The 23,330-nt window shown below is 36.3% G+C and overlaps 1 long non-coding RNA gene across 1 annotated transcript in view; it reads right to left on the reverse strand.

Moving 5' to 3' along the window:
• Nucleotides 1-23,330, reverse strand: part of LOC150047049 (uncharacterized) — a 158,790-nt gene that overhangs the window by 94,238 nt on the left and 41,222 nt on the right. Inside the window, exon 4 of the long non-coding RNA XR_016539495.1 lies at nucleotides 21,507-21,687. This is a non-coding gene — a long non-coding RNA (uncharacterized LOC150047049). The remainder of the gene's footprint in view (nucleotides 1-21,506; nucleotides 21,688-23,330) is intronic.

Consider the following 23,330-nt stretch of genomic DNA (forward strand, 5'->3'; position numbering starts at 1 on the left):
GTTGAATTCCATTGTGTATATATACCACATTTTCTTGATTTATTCATCTACTGGGGAGCATCTGGTCTGATTCTTTATCTTGGCTATGGTAAATAATACTGCAATAAACAAGGTTGTGCTGGTAGATTTGGTGTAGTCTTGGAGTAGAATTGTTGGGTAATAGGGATTCCATGGTTTCCTTCATTTGTGTTAGCTTGAATGTGCCTATAAATCTACAAGTAAACACACTGATAGTAAAATAAATAAAAAATACATGGAACATGATAAATTGTACAAGTCTTTAGGCATTCATACTCAGTGAGACCTAAGGAAGATATTCTTAGGAGAGGAATAAAAAGCACAAAACTATGTTCATCTGATGATAAAAAAATAATATTTATAGGGGCCAGGAGCGTGGTCTAGTGGTAGAGTGTTCATCTAGCATGCACGAAGCCCTGGGTTCAATTCCTCCGTATCACATACACAGAAAAAGCCAGGAAGTGGTGCTATGACTAAAAGGTAATGCGCTAGTCTTGAGAATAGCCCAAGGACAGTGTACAGGCCCTGAGTTCAAGCCCCAGGACTGCAATAATAATAATTATAATAATAATATTTATAAAAATGAACTTCAGGAAATAGAAACACGAGGGTTTTTTTAGTTGCTATTTTTGTTTTTTTTTTCTTTTGTATTTTTTGTTGGTTTATGTGTCATTGGAAGGGCAACAGGGAGCACACAAATGATGGGACAAAATGTGAAAAATGCAGCAGCAGTACTCACTAGACACTATGTTGAAAATGAACTACACAACTTGTGGGTGGGCAGAGAAGGGAAAAACCTGGAATGATGAGGGAAGGCATGGCATTGTTCAAAAAGATCTGTATCTGATGTATATAGCTGTAACTCTTTTATAATAACAGTTAAAATACATGAAAGAAAAAAATAATTGACAATGGTAGAAAAAAAGTTTGATTCCTATCTCAATACCTGAAGTATATGGACATTTTTAAAGTGATTGAGGATGCAAAAATAAAATGTCCACAGTAGGTAATGCAGATTTATTTGAAAGACAAACATGAATGAAGAAATCAATCTTCTGCTTAAAAGTTCTAATTATAGAGGGTGAGAAATTAATTCTGAATCACAGTTTTTCTAACAGAGTATGCCCAGCCAAGCACTCAGGCAGTACCTCATACCTTCAAGTATCACTTTCCCTTACTGGACTGTTACTTAAGCTGGCTTGAAACTGTGATGACTGTTATGGGCCAAAAGAAATGAGCAAATCATTTTAGCAAACAAAATCCAGTCTAAATATGTAGAATTGTTCATTAAGAAAACAAAAAAGTGATGAAGTTCTACATTTTACATAAACTGATCAACCATGTTCACACTGATATCAAAAGCAAATAATTCTGTTTGAGGGAACTGGTGTGCCCGATGCATGGAGCATTCACCTGAGACTCCCGAGGCAGATATGGCAGATCTCACCAGCAGCCCTCCGCAGCTCAGTGCTCACACCCCTGCCAGCTGGCCAGACACAATGGATAAAGACGGGGAAGGGTTGCCATGGCTGCCATGGGGGAGCAGTGAGAGTTGGCTGGGGGCCTTGTAATCTTCCATAGCCAACTGGCACCTGGAAACTCCTTAACTCTCAAAGGGTGAGCACACACTGCCCAAGCCATCAGCACGCGCTTCTGGGAAGCCCCAGTGTGGAAAAGCCTTCTTTCAGAGGAGCAGGCAGAACCGTCCTCCGGTGGAAAACTGCCTGGCTAGTGGGTTCAAGCCTGTCAGTAAACACAGAAATGAACATCTAAAACAAAACAAAACAACAAACAACAACAACAAAAAACCACTCTGGCATTGTTCCTGCTGTGAATTTGTTCATTATATAGACTTATTCATTTGTTGACTCAGACAATGCATCCCTCAGAGACATTGAGGAAAAATCCCTTCAAGGTGGAAGACTGCTCAGCCAGCCCGGCTTCAGCAACCTGTTAACTGATTGAGATCCTGACCCCTAACAAGTATCTCCACCCCCTCTCTACAGAGTAGTGGTTGACATGACACAGCAGAGAGCCACTCCACTACCAAACAATGTCTAAATGGAGATTTGGGGCAGAAAAATGGCAATGACTAAAACTACTGATTCTTGACCCTAGCACAAAAAGAACAAGTTAAATGAGAACATTTTTAAACCTTATCTATTAAAAAATTCCAGGTTTACAAGTATAATTGATACATTACAAAACTCCATCTATCCATAAACCAACTTCAAACTATCAACTTCTTTCACTCTTAAGTCATTGTTCTATTTTTTTCCCAAACAAAACTTTTCTGGAATTCTTAGTCACAGTGTTAGCTCCTATTTAGCAAAGTTTGTTTTTGATGCAAAACCAGTGCTAGGAATTGTTTCATGGAAGTACAAAGAATGGCAGAGAAAAGTTAAGTGTATTAACATGCACTTTGATATTACAATAAACATGAACACTTCTACAGATGATATAGCTAAAGAAACTGTGTCCTGAAAACAATGGAATAGGCAACAGATGAATTTATTTCTAATTTTTATAAGTCAGTGCAGATATATTAAGGGTCTGCAGGAGCAGTGGAGCTCACAGGACACTGCTGAGAGTTAACTGCACAACTACAAAGGAAGGGACTGGAGACAGTGAGGGAATAGAGGACATTGCCTGAGAGGAGATGCACTCATTACCTAACTCAGGCAGTCATAATCCCTCGTGCATCACCTTTCTAATAACAATAAAGCTTTTTTGGGGGGGGGTCATGGGGCTTGAACTCGGCCTGGGCATTGTCCCTGAGCTCTTCAGCTCAAGGCTACCACCCTGCCCTTGACCCAAGAACCACTTCCCATTTTCTAGAGGTTCATTGGAGATATGGGTCTCATGTCCTTTTTGTGCCTGGGCTGGCTTTGAACCTTGATCCTCAGATCTTAGCCTCCTGAGTAGTTAGGATTACAGGCATGAGCCACCAAACCCAGTGAAAATTACAGTTATTAAAAATGTTTTCTGAATAATCTTAAATTTGACAAAGCAGAACTTATTCCCACAATCAGGTAATGATAAGGAAAAAGGGTGTGATCTTCTCTGTTTCCTTTTTTGGGGGGAGGGGATTGAGTTTGTCCTTACTTTTCACTCACAGCCTTGGCCAGTCTCTGAGAAATATCAAAAGGAGGAAATGTTCTTGCCACCAGCTTGATCCTTTTCTACTATCTCTTGCCAAGAGCCATATAATGTCTAATTGTTGTTTTTACTGTACTGTTATTATTTTTTGTTGTCCCTTGGTTATTTTCATATTGTTACAGTATCTTACCTTGTTATCTTGTATATTGTATATATGATTATTTGTTTATTTGGAATAGGAAAGGGAAGGGAGGAAACAAGATGAGGGGAGGGGTGAAGGAAGGGAACAAAAACATGAGAAGGGGTATCAGTGTGTGTGAATTAATGCACCTTCTATCTGGTGAACATAACTAACCCTTCTATTAATTACAATAAATAAAAAGAAATTCCCCCTGAGAAGGTGATGAGATGAGTGGACACAAAGCTTACTAGCCACCGGTCTAAAATACTTTAAAACATTTCCAATAATATTTAGTGATTTCTGACAATATTCAGAATGCATTCTGATAAAGGATTGTAATATAATAGGGCATTAAAATGTGTGCCTGCCATACATATAGATGAAAGGAATGTTTTAGCAATGGTTTCATTTACTAGAAAGCTTTGTTTCCACAGACACATGTTGTCACCTAGAGGGCAGAATATATTTGTGTAAATAAAATGTGATTTACAAGTAAAAAAAAAAGTCTGCAGGGTTAATGTTAACTTTTAAAAACCTTTAAATTATAAATACAATTAGACTTATTTTTACAAAAACAATATGGAATGACATACTTTTTCGGATTTTTATGGTCATATAGCCTAGGCACTGCCCTTGGGCTTCTTCACTACTTTCAGTTTTTTAGCGTTTAATTGGAGATAAAAATCTCAAGCCCTTTCCTCTCCAGGCTGGCTTCAAATTGTGATCCTCACAGCTCAGACTCCTGAGTAGCCAGGATTATATGTGTGAGCCTCCAGTGAGTGTCCGTGTGTGTGTGTGTGTGTGTGTGTGTGTCTGTGTGTGTGGTGTACTGATCCTGGGGCATGAACTGGGCACTGTCCCCAAGTCTCTTTACCTGAAGGATAGCACTCTGCCACTTGAGCCCAGCACCTTTTCCAGCTTTTTCTGAGTAGTTCATTGGAGATGTCACATGGACATTCCTGCTCATCTGGCTTTGAATCACAGTCCTCAGAACTCAGTGAGCCACAAGAGGCCCGCCCCATTTACTTTTAAATGCTCACTGTAGCGCTAGTTGTCCACGTGTTTGACTCCATCTCGATATTCAAGAGTATGCCTGACTCAGGTGGAGTCTCCACTCATGTATTTCCTTTTCCTGAAACTTTAATCACAGGTTTTTCTCTCTCATACCTTACATATAGTTCTCTGCTAAAATGTCATTTTGTTAATGGCTTCTGACAACCCAGGATAGGATGAGATAGGAACCACTATTAACCTTATCCCAGTTTAGTACTTATGATCTAATTCTCAACACAATATGAAACATGCTTCTTAGTTTTATATTTTAAAATCACCTGCCTAAACAAGATTTAAAGGATAGTTTAACTACTTTCCTCACTGATGAAATATCTAATACATAAAACTAGTCCTTCCCAAAGTGTATGCTCCATACCAAAAAGATTGAGCTAATGAATGAGTGAAGCTATCCTGACTCTAGACTGCTTCATGCCTTTTCCAACAGAATTACCAGGCAAGGGGAAAGTGTTAGGAATAACACTGAAAATCACCCAATACAGCAAAGAGTTTCCACTTGATATTTTAAAGTAATTTCACTCATAAAGGTGGTTTTAAAAAGTAGTGGTCAGCACTAGACAGTGAAACTGTAGCTCCCATAGACTGAAGTTCGGGGAAGGATGAACTATTTGGCCAAAAAACACAAAGTTTCAACTAGAAAGAAAGAAACTTTTCAAGCGCTTATTAGATACCCTCCTGACCACAGTTAGTCGCAATATATTTTACATTTGAAAATACAAAGCAGTGCATATGTTAAATGGTTTGGACTTAGGCCATTCCATGATTAATATCTACCTTGAAATCCCATGCTGGACACGCTAATTATATATTATGTTTACTTGTCAGTTAAAAAATAAATTAATAAATTTAGAAGCAAGATGATAAATGGGGATAGGAAGAATAATAGAAGATGTAATGCTGGTCAATATGCATGCACACATAAATGGACAGGTTAAGTTGAACCTCCCTTATATAATTATTTAAGGATAATAAAAATAAATTCATTGATAAAAGTAAAATAATGCAGAATTATTGTCACATTCCTTCTATTGAGCTTGCTGTAATTATTTGAATACACAATTTGAAATCCAAACCTTTGTTTTTGAATGTCAACTCTGATGATGAGGCATGATGCCTAGAATATTGTGAACATATGAATTTCAGCGTCCTTATGTGTAACAAAGATCATCTTTAAAACCACTATAAAGTTAGACAAGCTGTAACAAATGTCTGTGATTATTAAGTTAATGTCAGTGGCTAATCTCTTGTTGTGTGTTGTATAGGTAGACTGGCAAACCTTCAAGCTTAACTGTCACCATGCAATATTTGCCAGAGGTTCCCAGTGAGGAAAATGCAGCCTTTCTCTTTAGGTTTAATTGGAGAAGTGACAATTATACCTTTCATGAATTTCAGATTTTATAGGACAGTTTCATTCTAATATCTACTTGCAAAACTGTATGGGGAGAGGTGTTAAATAGCACGTATTTTTAATTTAAAATCCATTAGCATTCCACATAATTAATTAGAATTTTACACTCCAGTGGTTTTTGGTTCCCTACAGAAAATTGAGCACACAGAATATAATTTGATTTAATTTTTGTTCTAGGTTTAATCTACCTTAAACTTTTTAATATCTCAGGAGAAATTTTTACAACTTTAATTTTTTTGCATTTTCTCTAGTAAAGCTAGCATCCTATACTGGTATTCTTCAGAAGTGATAATAATCTTTAAAACAATGTAGGGAAAATATTTACAGAGCCTATGTACCCACTGGAGTAGTTTACTCCAGGAAAATACAGAGCGCTTGTAAAATTTGCCTATTTAATTTCATAGTCATTGTCTTCTTAGAATTTTAGAACTCTGTTTCCAAACAGGACATTTTAAATTTTAGTCTATACCACAGACACAATCTCCTTATAATAAGTATTACATGAATTTGATATTTTGGTAGAGCATTTATTGTGGCTCAAGAAGTCAAGCACTGGGTGATAATTCCATTCCCCTACCACTTTTAAAGGCTATTGCTTATAGCTTCCTGTTGTGTTATTTACAATGGAGAGTCATGGTCTAACTTAAAATTACTTTGCAGTGATTATTTTGAAAAAGACTGGGACTTTGGAAGTCGCTATTTGGCAAAGTGAGTCATCAGTCAATGTGTTTGACAGTTTCACTTTAATTCTCAGTTGTTTTCTTTTTAACTTTCTGACTTCCTTTAACTGCTGTTTGTGTCTTACCCCCACAATTTTGTGACCTATTCTCTACAAAAGGAAAAGAAAATTTATTTTCTATGCTAGTGAAGTACACAAATATCCACACAACAATGTGTGTTATACATACATAGAACTTAAACTACTGGAACAAAAAGGTTGAAACTTTTAATAAAATGTAATATTCTTGTACCCTAGACTTGGTATTGCTTGTGTCCTGAATACACAACTGCAACCTGTGTCCTACATACCCATGTTTAAAACATTTTATTAGTAGCATACAGCAAGAGGTACAGTGATCTTTTAAGTTATTAAATCTTGAGAAAGTAAGAGCATATAAATTTGTTTCCAAATCTAAAATTAAATGAAACATCTGGCAGATATGGCCACTTAATCGGTTTTAGGCTTTTTTATATGTAGCATTTAACATTTTAAACCACTTACGCAGACGTCATCTTAACATAAACAGTGACTTCCAGCTTACTTGGATTTCTCCTAAATGCTCAGTTTAAATGTAGAATAATTGTCTATGACTTCCAATAAAAACTTGTTTTTAAGTTTAAGATTTCAGTGTATACAACAAAATATCATAAAATACAATGAATTAAGAGAAACAGATAAGATGAGGTTTCTGTGTAGAAAAAAAAGCTATTCATTGGGTTTGTCATAATATAAATATGCTAATAATTGTGAATATAATTGACAACATAGGAACTAATATAAACATGTTTAATGAGGTTATTGATTTTCCCTCATAAATGTTCTTACATACTTTATATTGTAAGCATATCACTAATGATGTATGTCTTTTCATTAGAGTTTGCATAATAAAGATGACAATTAATTTTTAATGCATCTGTTAGTGAAATTTAATATTGAAAAATTAATAACGCAAGCTTAACTTCATTGCTGAGTCTATTATTAGCATTACGTGTATCAGCAAGCAAATTCACCAAAAGGAATATTTATATCAAGTAACATGGTTATACGAGCTATGCTAATCCTAAATCCTACAGGGCTTGTCAGTAGAAGATTAAAATGCAGTTCCACCAAAAACAAACCAAAGCCACACAGCTCTGGAGTGTTGTGATCCTTCAGGATCGGCTTCTTCTTTGATAGACAGCACTCATGACAGCTGTACAAAGGTCAGTGTGTTGAGCAAAAGTTTCCAGATTGGCTTCAAGTGGATGGGAGGCTGGCTCCATGGAAACTTTGCATTAGCTGTGAAGTCTTCACCAGACCTCTTGACAAGAATCATAGAAAAGGGGAAACTGTCCTATTGAAGTCCATTCCCTCGAGAAGATGGAGGCTGTTACCCCAATTCTCTATTGGAATTCTGTATAGTCAAGCATCAGAGTTGTGAGGAAACACCATCAATTGATACGATCTCGATTCCACAACAAGTTCTCAGGCCAGCATGCTGTTCTTTCTAACTTGAGAAAGCTAACCCCCCTCCTTTTTTTCCCCCTGTAAATTGCACTGGTGAAAAAAAAATGACAAGTGGGTTAAGTGTCTGAATGGGATAAATCAGTCATTTTATGAAAGAAAAATATTAAACTCAGAATACTTTCTTTGTGTGATTAAATCTTGCCCAAGTTTTTTTTTCACCAATTCATTCAAAGACATTTTTTAAAGGGATTGTCAGGTAGACGATGCATCTTTTTACGTCCCTTACACAATACACAATACCAGCATTTGTAACCATTCTCTCACTAGGAAAGTATTCATTTTAAATGGCTGATCTGTGGCTAATTTTCATCTTTCTGGAGAGAGAGGCGAAGGATTTGTTAGAAGACAAATGGATAAAATGAAACAATGACCTCGTTTTCTCCATGCATGGTGGCAGAAGCCCTTTCAAAATCTTGCAAATTCAATCACAGAAACAATGGAGCTAAATAAATTCCTGCCATAACTGCTTTTGAAAAAAAGAAACTAATTTTTAAAATATAAAAAACATAAAAATAAATTTTACATACTCCCTCCCACAAATGTCAAAAACAATGTGAAGAACAAAGTTAGAGGTGTCATATCATCTGATTTCAAAATGAACCACAAAGCTATAGTAGTTGAGACAATCTGGCCCAATTGCAAAAACAGAGAGGAAGGGATCAAATGAGAAATTTGCACATTTAATCAATTTAATCAATTTTAATCGATTGTGTGGTGTGTGTGTGTGTGTGTGTGTGTGTGTGTGTGTGTGCACGCGTGCGTGCACACACTGATCCTGTGGCTTGAACTCAAGACCTGGAAGCTGTCCCTGCGCATTTTTTGAATAAGGCTAGCACCCTAACACTTGAGCCAAGGGATTCATTTCAAGGTTTTGCTTTTCGCTAGTTAATGGGAGATAAGAATCTCACAGACTTTCCAGCCCAAACTGGCTTTGAACTTCTGTCCTTAGAGCTCAGTCTCCTGATTACCTAGGATTACAGGTGTGAGCCACCAGATCCTCACTGAAATCAATTAATTTTTGACAAAGATGGCAAGAATACACAATGAGAAAGGTATAGCCTCTTCCATATATGACACTGGGAAAACTGAATCTCCATATAAAGGAGATCAAAAAGACCTTCACTAATGAAAATATAAGAGCTACTCTTTTTCTCAAGTCAGAAAAGCCAGTTACACACACACACACACACACACACACACGGTAAACTTAGAAAAAACCCTGACAATGGAACTGTTAATTTCCCTATAAATTATATTCATGAGGGGAGGGGAGGATGTTACTGCCAAAGGCTTAGAAACTCAGAGCCAATGTCTTGTTACTGTTACTGTTGAAATGAAGCCAGGTGAGGAGAGGCACACTGCTGCTGGAAACCATGCTGGCCTTCTGCATGAAGCTGCCTGCATTCCTTGGTGTGTGTTTCCTCCCTGTATTTTTAAAAACCAGCAGTGCCACATCCTCAAAATTCTCTGGTTCTGGCTTTCTCTACCTTCATCTTCTACTTCAAAGGACATGATGGATAATCTAGATTAATTGATCAAAAACCTTAATTTGATCTGTAACCTTAATTCTCCTTCATTGCCATGTAGCTTAACATGTTAACAACTTTTAGAGATCAGAATCAGTACTTCACTGTGGAACTATCACTCTGCCCACTCAAATAGCTAAACTGTTTCTCAAGGGAATTCTAAGAAACTTTAAAATAATTCCTATGCTTTTGAACTGCTTTCAAGCATGATATGAAGTAAAGCTTAATCACTTCTTTTAATCAAGCATAATTACATTGATACTGAATTTACCAATGTCAGCCCTCAAAAGATAATAACAAACAAATCTTACTTCTGATCATCAAAGCCGAGATTTTAATAAAATAGCAACAATTAGAATTATGTAGCACATCAAAAAAATACATCATAACTAAGTGTTGTTTTTCTCCTTAACTAGTGAAATAGTATTTGCTACAGATTTTATTTTTAAAACTTAGCATCCTTGTGATAAAATGTTAACCCAAAAGACATGATTGTACATAATAGGGCAAAAAAGGATATATGTAAAGCATAAAATTGGAAATAAGGAACTATATATATTCTAGATAGCTCAAAATAATCCATTTAAAAATACTACAATAAACCATGCTCTAGGCACAGCTCAAAGCCAGCCAGGGCAGGAAAGTTCATGCTCGCCAATTAATCACAGGAAAAGCTGAAAGTGACATTGTGGTTTAAGTGGTACAGTGCTAGTCTTTTGTTTTGTTTGTTTGTTTTTTGCTTTTTTTTTTTTTGGTTGGTCATGGGACTTGAACTCTGGGACTGGGTGCTGTCCCTGAGCTCCTCAGCTGAAGGCTAGCACCACTTTTGCTTTTCTGGTGGTTAATTGGAGTTAAGAGTCTCATGGACTTTTGTGGACAAGCTGGCTTTGAACCATGATCCTCAGATCTCAGCTTCCTGAGTAGCTAGGATTACAGGGGTCTTTAGCAAAAGGAGTCCAAGAGCAGCATAGAGGTTCAGTGTTCAAGACCCAGGACCAGGCAAAAAACAAAAAACAAAATAATCAAATACTATAAGTCAGGAGAATTGCAAGTTTGAAGCTTAACCTGCGTGTATAACAGAACCATGTCTCTAAAAAGCAAATAAATACCTGCTGAACATGGTGGCATGTATTTATTATCCCACCTTTTGGGAGATTGAGGGAGAGAGAATTAGAAATGTGAAAGCAGCTTGGGCTACTTAATAAAACCTTGTCCAAAAACCTATAACTCAGTAATGTACCACAGTCCAACTCTAATATTTCAAATGGTAACATTTTATAACATTTATAATATTTTATAACATTTGTAATTGTTCCAAAGAGGAAACACTCCAAATACCTGTTATATAAAAAGGGATAATAATGTGATATATCTACATGCTAGAATATTATTCATTCATCAAAGGAAATGAAATACTACTACATGCTACTGCATGAATAAGCTTTAAAATATTACACTAAGTAAAAGAAGTCACATAAGACCACATGTGTGATTCCACTTTAAATGCCCAGAATAGGGAAATGTGGTTCTGGCTCCCACTCCATATTTTTATTCCCTGAAAATCTCTACACGTGAGCTACCTAGAAAATTTCTTTTTTCAAGTGAAAGAAATGCTAAATATAAACATAGGGTTTTGCAGGGTGAAGTAGTAGTGCCTGCCTAGCAAAAGCAGTGCCATCTTCAAATTATAATACCAATGACAGAAGAACATTTATATCTCCTGCAATTTTCATATTAAATATGCCCACACAATATCATAAGCCCAACATTAAAATATCAACACTGTAAGTGGAGAGAGTCATGTATGTTTTGGAAGTAACTGATTTAATTTTTATGGAGAAAATTGGTTTTGCTTAGTTTTTGTATTTATGTTTGTGCACTCATGCGGTAGAACTGAGAAAAGGACGTGAAATCATTGTGTGCTATTTCTAAGGGACACATATGGAAATAGCCTTGCTTTTCATCAATATCACAAATGCTTCCTGAAAGGAGACTCAGCCTTTGCATAAAGTTCCTCCATCAATTTGTCAACAGCATTTAAAAGTTTCTTCCACTGCAATGCACTGTGAAATGCTAGAAATAAAGAAGAGGAAAGTCACTAAGAAGCTTAATAGGCAACTCCTTAATAAGGATTGTGTCCATGAATGATGTAATTTATCTTGCCTGGGTTGTACAGACTTGGTTTTCAATGACCTGGAGCTATGCGGATCAGCCACAGTTCCTGAAAGGTGTTTCCAAGACATCCACACTTCCTTTGGATGTTTTCTCTTAAAATTCCTTTAGTCCTTAATGACACATTAGGATACTATTTGTCATTTCCTTTCTATGCATATGCTTTGAATCAGGAGACATTCATGTGAACAATATATTCCCGTCAGCATGCCTTAGGAAACTCAACTTTGCTGTTTTCCTTCTCAACACAAAGCATCAAGTAAAAGTTTTGTTTACTTTTGCCTATTTTTCATGCATTCTCAAGTATTCAAAAAAGATCTTGTCATAGGAAATGTCTCAGGTGCTGCAATTTCATTTTTTGGCTGCAATTTCATTTTTTTAAGTGCCTCTTTCTGAGTGCCAGTAGCTTATACCACCCTGGGCAGAAAAATCTGTGAGATTTGAACTCCAAAATAACCAGCGAAAAGCAAAGGTGGATACATGGCTCAAGTGATAGAGCAACAGTCAAGGAAGCTGTTGGAGAGAGGAACTCAGTTTACCTCTGATACCAGCAAAAAAAAAAAAAAGGAAAGGGGGGAGGGGCAGAAAAAAGACATGTGTGGGGGAGGGGAGGTTGATCATTTTTTTAAGCCAAGACAAAATCTAATTAAGATTAATTAGAATCAATACATTTAGGAGAAATTTTCCATATATTATATCCACAGTGAGTATAGTACTATAATACAGACCTAGCTATATAGGACAATACACAATAGTATGTTATAATATAACTTTATAAGTAATATCAGAGAAGCTACTGGTTGTAGTAGAAAAACACTAGATTTCTCCTAATACTGACCTCTATGAAAACTTAAGTTGCTCTTAAATTCCTACTAAACTTCAAACTCTCTAAACAAACCATTTGCTGACTCAGCTACAGCGTTCCTGATACAGTACATTTCATGGATAATCAATAGACTGTCCCCTTTTCTGACCTCATGTCTTTAAAGGGAGTGTTTTTACCAGATGAAATTCTTTGTCCTTACTCTGTAACTCCTTGACAAAATATTTTTCATCCCTCACAGGCCTGACTAGTAGGCCTTTTTTTTGGTGTGAGTTTGACAGTCTTTCTAAGCAGGGTCAGGCAGATGGAGTTGCTTACTTTCTATTGCCTCAGGGCTGGGCTTAAACTCTCATGAAGCTCTCCATGAGGCGGTACAAGTATAAATAATTCAGAGTATTTATTTTATTTGTCATCATGCTGAGCTCTCAAGGTCCCATATGGTGTTTCAGTACCAGACGTAAAGAATATAAAGAGGGCTGGGGATAAGAAAGAGTGTATGAGAGCAAATGGAGCAGAATGGTGGAAGGAGGGGTGGTTTTCAATTCCATTTTACAGATAAAGAATCTGAGGCTTTGACCAGATCATAGAGTTAGTAAAAAGCCAGCCAGGGATTAAGAGCTAGGATTATGAAAGTAGAAATTTTGTCATTCATTTGATCATGCAATGATGTATTATTTTACATGTGTTTATTCTTTGTATTCCTCTTCTTCCTCATTATAATAGGCAATAAATATTACTGAGGAAAGAAATTCATGAATTGAAAGGTGAATGACGCCAAACTCCCATAATCTGTTTTCTCATTTATCAACTGGAGTTCATCATTCTCTCATTGTTGAGCTTGCTTGACTAATCGAGCATTGAGTACAATGATGACATTTGATGTTTATAGGTGTGCACATATAATATATTTATATAGTTATAAACCTGTATTTCATGTTTGTTAGAACATAAAGTCTCTCAAATTTGATCTTATTCTTTCTTGTTGAAAATACAAATAGATGAGCTTCATAGCATAGAATCCCATCTAAGTTTTAGCAGTCAATCCCCTGTATTCATTTCTATAAGTTTGTCCTCATTTCTGCTGTCCAGTTCTCTCTTTACATAATTAACACATGGGAGGGAGTGAATAGATGGATATTTGATAATATATTGTTTAATATAGTAAATACATATTTCTATTCAATAATGATATAATAAAAGTCATTAAACTCCCTTATTAACCGGAGCTATTAAATCACCAAAAAGGAGTCTTTCTAGAATCTCATTACACAAGCGACTGCTTATTGAATTACATGAAGCATATAAAAACCTAAAGTCTGGATCTGGGAGTTTGGCCTAGTGTTAGAGTGCTTGCCTAGAATGCACAAACACCCAAGTTCAATTCCTCAGTACCACATATATAGAAAAAAAGCCGGAAGTGGTACTGAGGCTCAAGTGGTAGAGCTCTAGCCTTGAGAAAGTCCAAGGACAGCGCTCAGGCCCTGAGTTCAAGCCCAGGACTGGCAAACCCCCCCCCCAAAAAAAAAATAAAACCTAAAGTTTACTCATTGGTGTCCCTGCTGTATGATGACCCCAATCCTACATTTTTCATATAAACCTGGGGTACGATATAAATATTGTATCCAACTTCTGCTGCTTAACTTAAAGTAGCAGTCACTGCAACTTGGTTTCTCCATTCAACATACAAACCAGCTTCCTGTTTCTTTATAGAAGGAGAGGTGAGGAACAGAGTTCTTTAAAGAATGGGTTATGGCTCCCTGGACTTTCACCTGAAAACCAAGCCAAAGTCAAGGAACCTGAATGTTGTAAGTAACCAAGGATACTCACCAAGGATAAGTGGAAGGAATGGCCTAAGATTTTACTTAAAGAGCCCATAACATAAAATGCATGCAATATGAACCTTTTCTGGTTGCTGCCTCACACATGCTGAGCATAGACCTTTTATGGGCTGCATTCTGCTATTATGTATTCCCTCAGCTACTTCTTTTCTTTAAACTTTTTATTGCAATGTATAGAGGGGTTACAGTTACATTCTCCAGATAGTAGGTGCATTACTTGTCACACACTGATTCCCCCTCTCATGTTTTTCCCCATTTACCTTCCCCCACCCCTCCCAATAATCTTGTTTTCCCCCTTCCCTTTCCTATTTCAAATACACCAACATATACAATATACCAGGTAACACAGTCAGATATAGTAATAATATGAGATTAACCAAAGGGCAGCAAAAGAGAAGAGAAATGACATAGTACAATCATATAAGATAAAGCTCTTGTCTCCATATCCTAGCAGGTCAGACACAATCAAGGGCCCTTCTTCCCACAGGAGTTCAAGTCAGAGTAGTACAGATGTTCTTCCAACATCAAGTCTAATCATGAATATTTCTCACTGATGAATCAGACAAATTGAGGAAATAAAAGTGGATAAGGAAAACATTTTTAATGGATAATATATTATGGCAACGTTCTCTTAATTAGCTAATGAAAAATCCACAAGTGAAAAGACGGAGCCAGTGTTTTAATATTATATGTTATATATTAATTAGGAGGCATTGCCTTATAATGTTAAGACTAACAGAAAACATATTTTAATTGCCCTTACTTTAAACAAAGCTAAAACACAAAATAGCACACATTATTGCAACAACAAGAAGCTTTTAGAAGTTGGTAGTAAAATAATGATGATTAATATAGATCCAAAAGCTGAACAAAGGGTTTCATGAATTGTTCTTTTAATCAACATAATCAAGGGCATTTGTGGAAGCAGGTGGCATAAACATATTCATTACACAGAAGAGAAAATGCATCTGAGAGCTAGATAGGCCCTGGCTCACTGTCACCACACTGAAACCAGCAGCATTCATAAGAAGTGCATGATACCAGCCTGGACTGGATTGTGAGGGCTACTCCCAACAAGTCTTGCCTTATCTGGAGTTAAGTCACCTTCTGTATTCCACATGCCAGGGACACTGATGCGAAACTTAGCAGTTTAGATCCTGAAAACACTGCATCAGTCAAGACCCCGGGACAGTAATTGTTATATTTTCAGTACCCTATACTTCTACCATTCTCAGTACTTTTATGATCTGTCACTACTGTAGCACACAGCACATCAGCAAGTTTGCATAGTAATTTTTTGGACTGCTCTCATTATGCTTTCCCATTCCTTGCCAGTAACAAATCTTGTATTAAAAAGAAAGAAAACACTTAGCATTCCAGGGCTTTTCACATTTAACTCATTTATCTGAAGGTTTAAAAAAGTAATTCATAACATAGCTTTCCATCAAAAGAGGTAATCATTTCTTTTTCTGTCTTCATATAAGATATAATAATTCTGCAATTTACGGGGCCACAGAAGCTCTGTCACTTCAATCACTTGGAACATAATGTGATCTCCTCTGATGAACAGCTGCCATTTAGTCAGAGGCTGGGCAGGACACTTCATGTTTATTGAACATTCTCATTTAATTCTCACGACAATTGTAAGGGAAGCTGCCACCATCTCCATGTTGTAGTTGCAGTTAACTACACATCAGGGGCCAGATTAAGCCTAGGAAACTTGGATAATTCTATCTATGAATAAAAGGTTAGAAAGTTGAGTAGAGGTTCGATGCCATGTGTTTTATATTGGCATCTGCTATTTTGTGATTTATATACTGTATCAACTTTTACAAACCTTTATTGAGATATAAAGTAAACGGGATCATGAAACTGCACATTTCATTACACATCATCCTCAACTGAAAGGCCACTACAGTGGTTCTCAAACTTCAGTCCACTTTCTGTTCCCGTCATTCTAGAACAGGGTTTCTCAACAGGGATCTATTGACTTTGTAGAGAAAATAAACTCTGTATATTGTAGCTGGTAGCTTCACTATCCCCTCCTTCCATTTTGGTGGCAATGAAAATATCTAAGGTGTTAAATACCACCAGAGAAAAAATCAGTCTCAGTTGAGGAACATTGTCACAGACTGAAATCTCACCTAAGGTATTTATACTATTCATCAGATTTTGCATTTGGCAAGTGATTTAATTTTCTTTTATTAAGTATAATGTCCTTAATGACAGTTTGATTGGGTCAATATATGCAGTGAACTCATCTGATCATAGTTCACTATAGTTAAGATACTAGCTTCTTACCAGTCTAGCCAAATGCTGGTGGCTCACACTTATAAACCTAGCTACTAAAGAATCTGACATCTGAGGATCTGGGTTCAAAGCCAGGAAGCCAGGCTGGGCAGGAAAGTTCCTGCAATTCTTATCTACAATTAATCACCAAAAAAGAAGGAACAGAGAGAGAGAAATTGGAGAGAGAGAGAGATTGGAGAGAGAGAGAGATTGGAGAGAGAGAGAGATTGGAGAGAGAGGGAGGGAGGGGGAGAGAGAGAGAGAGAGAGAGACAGAGAGAGACAGAGAGAGAGAGAGAGAGACAGAGAGAGAGAGAGAGAGGGAGGGAGGGAGGGAGGGAGGGAGGGAAAGAGAGAGGGAGGGAGAGAGAGAGAGGGAGGGAGGGAGGGAGGGAGGGAGGGAGGGAGGGAGGGAGGGAGAGAGGGAGAGACAGAGACAGAGACAGAGCACAAGCAAGACAGGGATGGAGCCAGAGACAGAGAGAGGAGGGGGAGTGAGGGAGGGAAGAAGGAAGGAAGGGAAGAAAGGAAGGAAGGAAGGAAAAGAATATATACAGACACCAGTAAATATAAAAACATACATGTGTATTGGGATGCACATACTCATATATAACATAGGTTATTAGCACACATTAATTGAAACTTTTTTATTTCTCTTTCATTTCCACCATACTAAGCAAGCTGCCTTTCTTTAAAAAAAAAATTACCTTTACCTATTTGTACAAGGGAGTTGCCATTCAAGAAGGCAGTTTAATGAAGGCAGTGTGTCCTGATCAATGTTACCCTTTCAGGTTTCTCACCTGTCCCTCCCAATCCATTTTTATAACTTGTTATTTTTTAATAACTTGATAGAATTTTCTAAGCACCATTTACTCATCTATAATAATGTTTTCACTACTTTCTAATATTGGTTTTGAATGAAGTATTATTTCTTTCCTTGTGAATTTTTATTTTATATAGATTTAAAGGAATTTCCTTGTGACATTGCCATATTTGTATATAATGGACTTTAATCAAATATACCCCCTATTGCTAATTGCTTCTCAGATATTCAGGTATTTGCCATAATCTATGTTTTATTATTTATAACACAATGAATATAGTACCCTTATCTTTCTCAAAAGCAGAGTTGCTAGACAAATGAACATAATCAATTAAAACCTTCTTTATCTGACATATCAAAATGAACTTACAAAGTTTTTAATTCTCCCATTAAAATAGATTAGTGCAATTGGAAAACTGGCTTCTATTGACAATGTGCACACATGCTGTAGAATTTAGCTTCTGTTTGAATAAAAAGTTTTGATTGATTGATAGGAGCATTTGATTGACCCTTCAGAGTCTTTTATTTGTGATGCTTATAAACTCCTTTAACTCAGGTACTCATTCCCAGCCCCATCTCAATAAGAATCAACATGCAATGTAATAGAATACTGAAATAGACTACTGTGGTTCAAATGCAGTTATGCTAATTTAAAATTATAAAAAGAGGTATTATAGTGCAAATGAAAACTCCCGAAAGCTAGGCTAGAATGAGAGTTATTTAATTTAGGAAATCTGGAAATCCTGGGGAAAAAATTTAATGAGTATCAGAAATATCTCACTGCTTTTTTAAATTTGAAAAATCAGTAAACAGCAATGTGAATTACTATTGGTTTATAATCTGTCAAAATAACGAGATTATGAATTTCTGAAAAATTCATAACATTCAGGATACTTAATATAGAATTAAGTATAAGATCAAAGACTAAAGGAATCATCTAAAACCAAGTGAGTGAAAACATGGGAAAAATAACAAAACAAAAGGAAACAAATCAAAGTAAAAAATACAGAAGAAATAAAGGAGTTAGAGAAGACAACGTTTTGTAGGAAAAGACTATCATTTAATAGACTAGAGAGGATGGTTGAATTTTTTACATCATTGGCATTTTATCATACAAAAGTGGCCCTTTTTTCTCTCCAAATCTTGCTTGAACATTGTCCTGGTAATTTCCCCTTATCCAGATTATACCAAGAGTAGGAAAAAATATACTGCTCTCCTTGAGGGCCATGGAATATACTGGAGTCATCTTTATTTTATTTAATGAAGACCTGAAAACTGAATGTCACCTTCTTACATAGTGTATGCTCTAGCTGATAATGGCTTCATTTGGTATGAATCAAATGATAGTCCAAAAAGTCCTCACTTTTCAGTAACAAGGTAGAGAATTTAAAAATTATCATATAACACGCTGAATTATTCAATAAATAACCATGAATAATTAATGCCAAGGAGTACAACAAAAGACATCGCAGCTTGCTTTACTGAGAGCTTCCCTCAGAAGATAGGTGTTATTGATTTTCAAAAAGAGAGCTATGGAATTGAGAGCCCAAAAAGCAGTAAGTAAAGCAATTTATATAAGAAGTCCACACATGAATAAGTAATAGTAGAAAGAATGAGTCACCTCACTAGAGAAATTCTTCACGGAAGGGATGGAAATAAATGGTATGTCAAATATATGTCCATGAACAATCATGGAACCAAAATGAGACTCCAATTAGGCAGACAGTGAGAAGAGCTTTTGCAGAGAGGTAACAGGAAATGCTTATTGTGCGGCCATCCATCCCCTGGCTTGAGTTAGATACCAGCAGAGGTGGGTTTGCCTTAGGGGTGTAATTCTGACTCTCTTTTGTTCCCTGTGCTAAGGCATTCACAACAATAATTCACTTCTCGTGTTGGGGTAAGACTGGGAGAGTAAAGTCACAGTAACAGACTGCAGCCACAACCTTTAGCTATTATTCTACAACTGTCATAAAGATAGGACAATCATTCCATTTAGAGTGTTTAGATTTGGGCTCACAGAACTTTGAAGATCTACCTGACTAGACAAGACGTTTAAGTTTCATTCATATTCACTTTTTAAAAAAAAACTGTTTTTGGCAATGCTGGGGATTGAACTTAGGGCTTTCGTCTGCCATGCAGCATTCCATCACTTGAACCATGTTCACAGCCCTTTTGGCCATCATTCTTTCATAGTTACTTTTTTGCTTTGCATTTACCTTCTGAGTATGGGTCTCATTGGTCTGGACCACAATCCTCCTTTTTATACTCTCCGTGTACCTAGGATTAAAGGACATGTTCCTATATCCAGCTTTTATTGGTTGAAGTAAGAATCTCATGGTCATTTGGCCCAGGCTGGTATCTGTATCAAACTAGGATCTTTCCAATATCTTCTTCCTAAGTAAATTACATACATAAGCGACTATGTTCAGCCTGAGATTTGTTCCAAGTGAAATTTATAAGGAAGCAGACATCTGAATCAGATATAGGCCAGCACTTTACAAACTCACCAATACTCTTTAATTCAGTACAATAAAATTCTAAAACAGAGTCTTCATGAAAATGTCCAAGCCAAGGTAATATTCTAACTTGAGAAAATACTTAATATTATAATAAATAACAATTTCTAGCATTTATTATAGGTTAGTCAATATGATAAGCCAAAGTTCAGAACTGCTTTTCTGTAAGGTAGTAATGAGTATTTTACTCTTTGCAGCTTAGTCTTTGTTCAACTAGTCAGTAAAAGAACCAAAGACAGCGTATAAGAAAATGAGTATGATTTTTATTTATAGGTACTGCATAAATGGACACTGAATTCTATACAAATTTTAATGAATCTCAAAATACTACATGTATTTATTTCAGTTTTTAAATAGGTGAAAGCTATTCTTAGTCCCTGAATCACATAAAAACAGGAGGCAGGTAGAACTTACTTGGCCTATTTTGATAACCTCCTTTGTAATTGTGTGTATATGCACGCATGCACGCATGCACGCATGCACACACACACACACACACACACACACACACACACACATCCTACTTAACGTTCACAACAGCATACAGTAGATTTAATAATATAGATAATATAACAATAATCTAGGTATTATTATCATCTCTAACCCTGATAACGAGGTAGAGGACATTGTATAGAAAGAGGTTAGGTAACTTTTCCAGTCGTACAGAAAAGAAATTCAAGATTCAGTATTTAAACTTGCTTCAAAGTTATATTCTTAAACATTATTCCTCAAGAATAGAGTGTGTACCCTTTAGAATGTGCAATTGACATATTTTTTTTTCTTTTATTGTCAGTAGTGGGGCTTGAACTCTGAGCCTGGGCATTGTCCCTGAGCTCTTCAGCTCAAGGCTAGTACTCTAAAACTTTGAGCCACAAGGCCACTTCCAGTTTTCTGGTAGCTAATTGGAGATAAAAATCTCATGGACTTCCATGCTCAGGCTGGTTTTGAACTGTAATCCTCAGTTCTCAGCCTTTGGGGTAGCTACAATTACAGGTGTGAGACACCAGCACCAGACATATTTGTTCATCTACCCAAAGACTTGGAAATAGATTGCATGTGCGCAGTGTTTTTCTGGTGCTTAGCCCGTGTGAATAACCAGAGCCAACAATAACTGCTCCCTTTTAAGCTCTGTCTGTACTATGCCTTCATTAGTGGTCAACTAGCCTGAAATATAGTGGGCATTCAAATGTATTGACTGGATTAAAACCTTAAAATGATTGTAAACTATAATATATAGGTATTATGTAGAAATTTATTTTGTATCCTAGCCTAGCTTTATGGAAACCTAATACAAACAAAGTAGTCAAAATGCCAAAATGTTTGTGTATTTGATTCAATGAATTGTCTACTTTATCATTTTGGAAGACTATATATGTGTGATAGTAATATCAAACATAAGAAGTAGAAATGCAATAAATTGTACATACCATTTAAATACCATTTACCACTGTATAATTTAAGTGATATTCTGGCAAATCCTTTACATTGTCAACAAACCATAAATTCTGCTACTTACAGGACCAATGATCTCTCATCTCATGGGGTGGTGCAGAACTGATGGAATTAATTACACAGTGGTGCCACATACTGGAGAACTATGTTCCTGGTAGTTTGGCCTTTGATAATTTATAGGGCAACCAAGGCTATTGGCAATTAGAAAGGTCGGAGTCAGCCAGTTGAGCTCATAACATACCAGCCTGAGGAGAGAACAAAAGGAAGAATACAGGGAGCAGTGACTTCTTTTGTAACAGCTCAAAAACTTACCTTCATCTCTTCCAGCCCTTTCCAAGACTGGCCTAATTTTTGTGCTTTTGATATAAGCCGTTTTCATCCTGTTCTATATGTGCTACAGATGGGAAACAGCTGGTTGCCCCCTCATTACGATTTCTTCAAATATATGATGGCAGTAATTAAATTACGTTTCAACCGTGTTCTTCAGTCTCAATAACTTGTGATACTAAATTGTAACATAAAATTCTTATGAAATTACCTCATTTCTAATTTTAGCATACTAAATCATTAGGTACATTAAATCCTGGATTTCTCCGTTAAGATGGGATGTTTGTGCAGTAGAAAATTTCTGTCACATGCATAGTGGCCCCAGATGTGACTTGGAATTATGTATTTATTCATTCGTCAGCAAATAGCATTCGTGTTCACAGAGCCTTTTGAGTAGCAGGCACTGAGATTCATGCTTGGAATGCAAGGAGATGGTGGAGGCAGGGAAGCAGAACTAGATGATACTGCCTGGAAGCTCACATTTTGGTAGAAGACAAAGGAGAAAAAAAGTTGATAATTGCATATTGTGACAAGTGCTATTATGTAAATAATCAAGACACCAAGATAAATAAAGAAATGTTCTACTTGGAAAGGGAGGGCCTATCATTTTCAGTTTTGCTTCTTACTCTCTTGGACAAATTATCTAATTTTTTCTAAGCTTTCATTTCCTCATCTGTGAGATTGGCTGAAAAAGAATAGTATCAACTATGGAAAGTTAGCTTATGGAATAACTTGAGAAAATAATTTTGAATGAATTCAGTATGGTGCCAGAGACTTTATAAGAACTTGATAGCAATAATGACCATTATATCAGGTCCTATTTATCATCACTATCCTCCACAGAAAGGCAGAGTCAAGAGTAACCATTCTGGTCACCAAAAGCAAAAACTGGAAGCCTGTGCTGCAAGGAAAATGGAAAGCTTTATATGTCATTAAAATATGTGCTGCTATGTATCACTTAAATTGATAATTTATTGAACAAGTATTATAAAATAGGTCAAAACATTGTAAAGGTAGTTTCTATTCACTTTACATATTACAGAAGTACATTAAGACTCACTCGGCTCAGCCAAATGCCTACCATTACTGCCATTTCTCTTCTGCTGTAGATAAAACAACCACACAGAACATAAAAGAGAGAAACATAGCCTTCATTTAAAAGAGATAATTTCTTTTTCTGGCCCACAATTTCACTATCAGTAAAATGTTCAGCTCTATCTGGACAAGCACTAGGAAGAATTTCTAAATTTTTATTTTAAATTTTATAGTTCGAGAGCAATAATCCTTAAAATGAAACTAATAAAAGGGGCAAACATTTCCTGGATATTTGCTCAAAGTTCCACTCATTTCCAATATTAAAAGCTCAACTACATCTCCATGATGAGTCTGTATTGCATGCATTCTTTTCTTCCTAACCATTACATGAAAGCCAGGGTCGTAGCTACTTAAGAAAAACCAGAGATGCAATATAAATTTCAACATTTCAACATTCACTGAATAAATGGCAATTAGGAATTGGCATCTAAGACTCAGTTTGCTCCTGCATGAAGAAGAGTTAACA

The sequence above is a fragment of the Megascapheus bottae genome, chromosome 24 (assembly GCF_031878675.1).
Source record: "Megascapheus bottae isolate mThoBot1 chromosome 24, mThoBot2.hap1, whole genome shotgun sequence".
Lineage (NCBI taxonomy): Eukaryota > Metazoa > Chordata > Mammalia > Rodentia > Geomyidae > Megascapheus > Megascapheus bottae.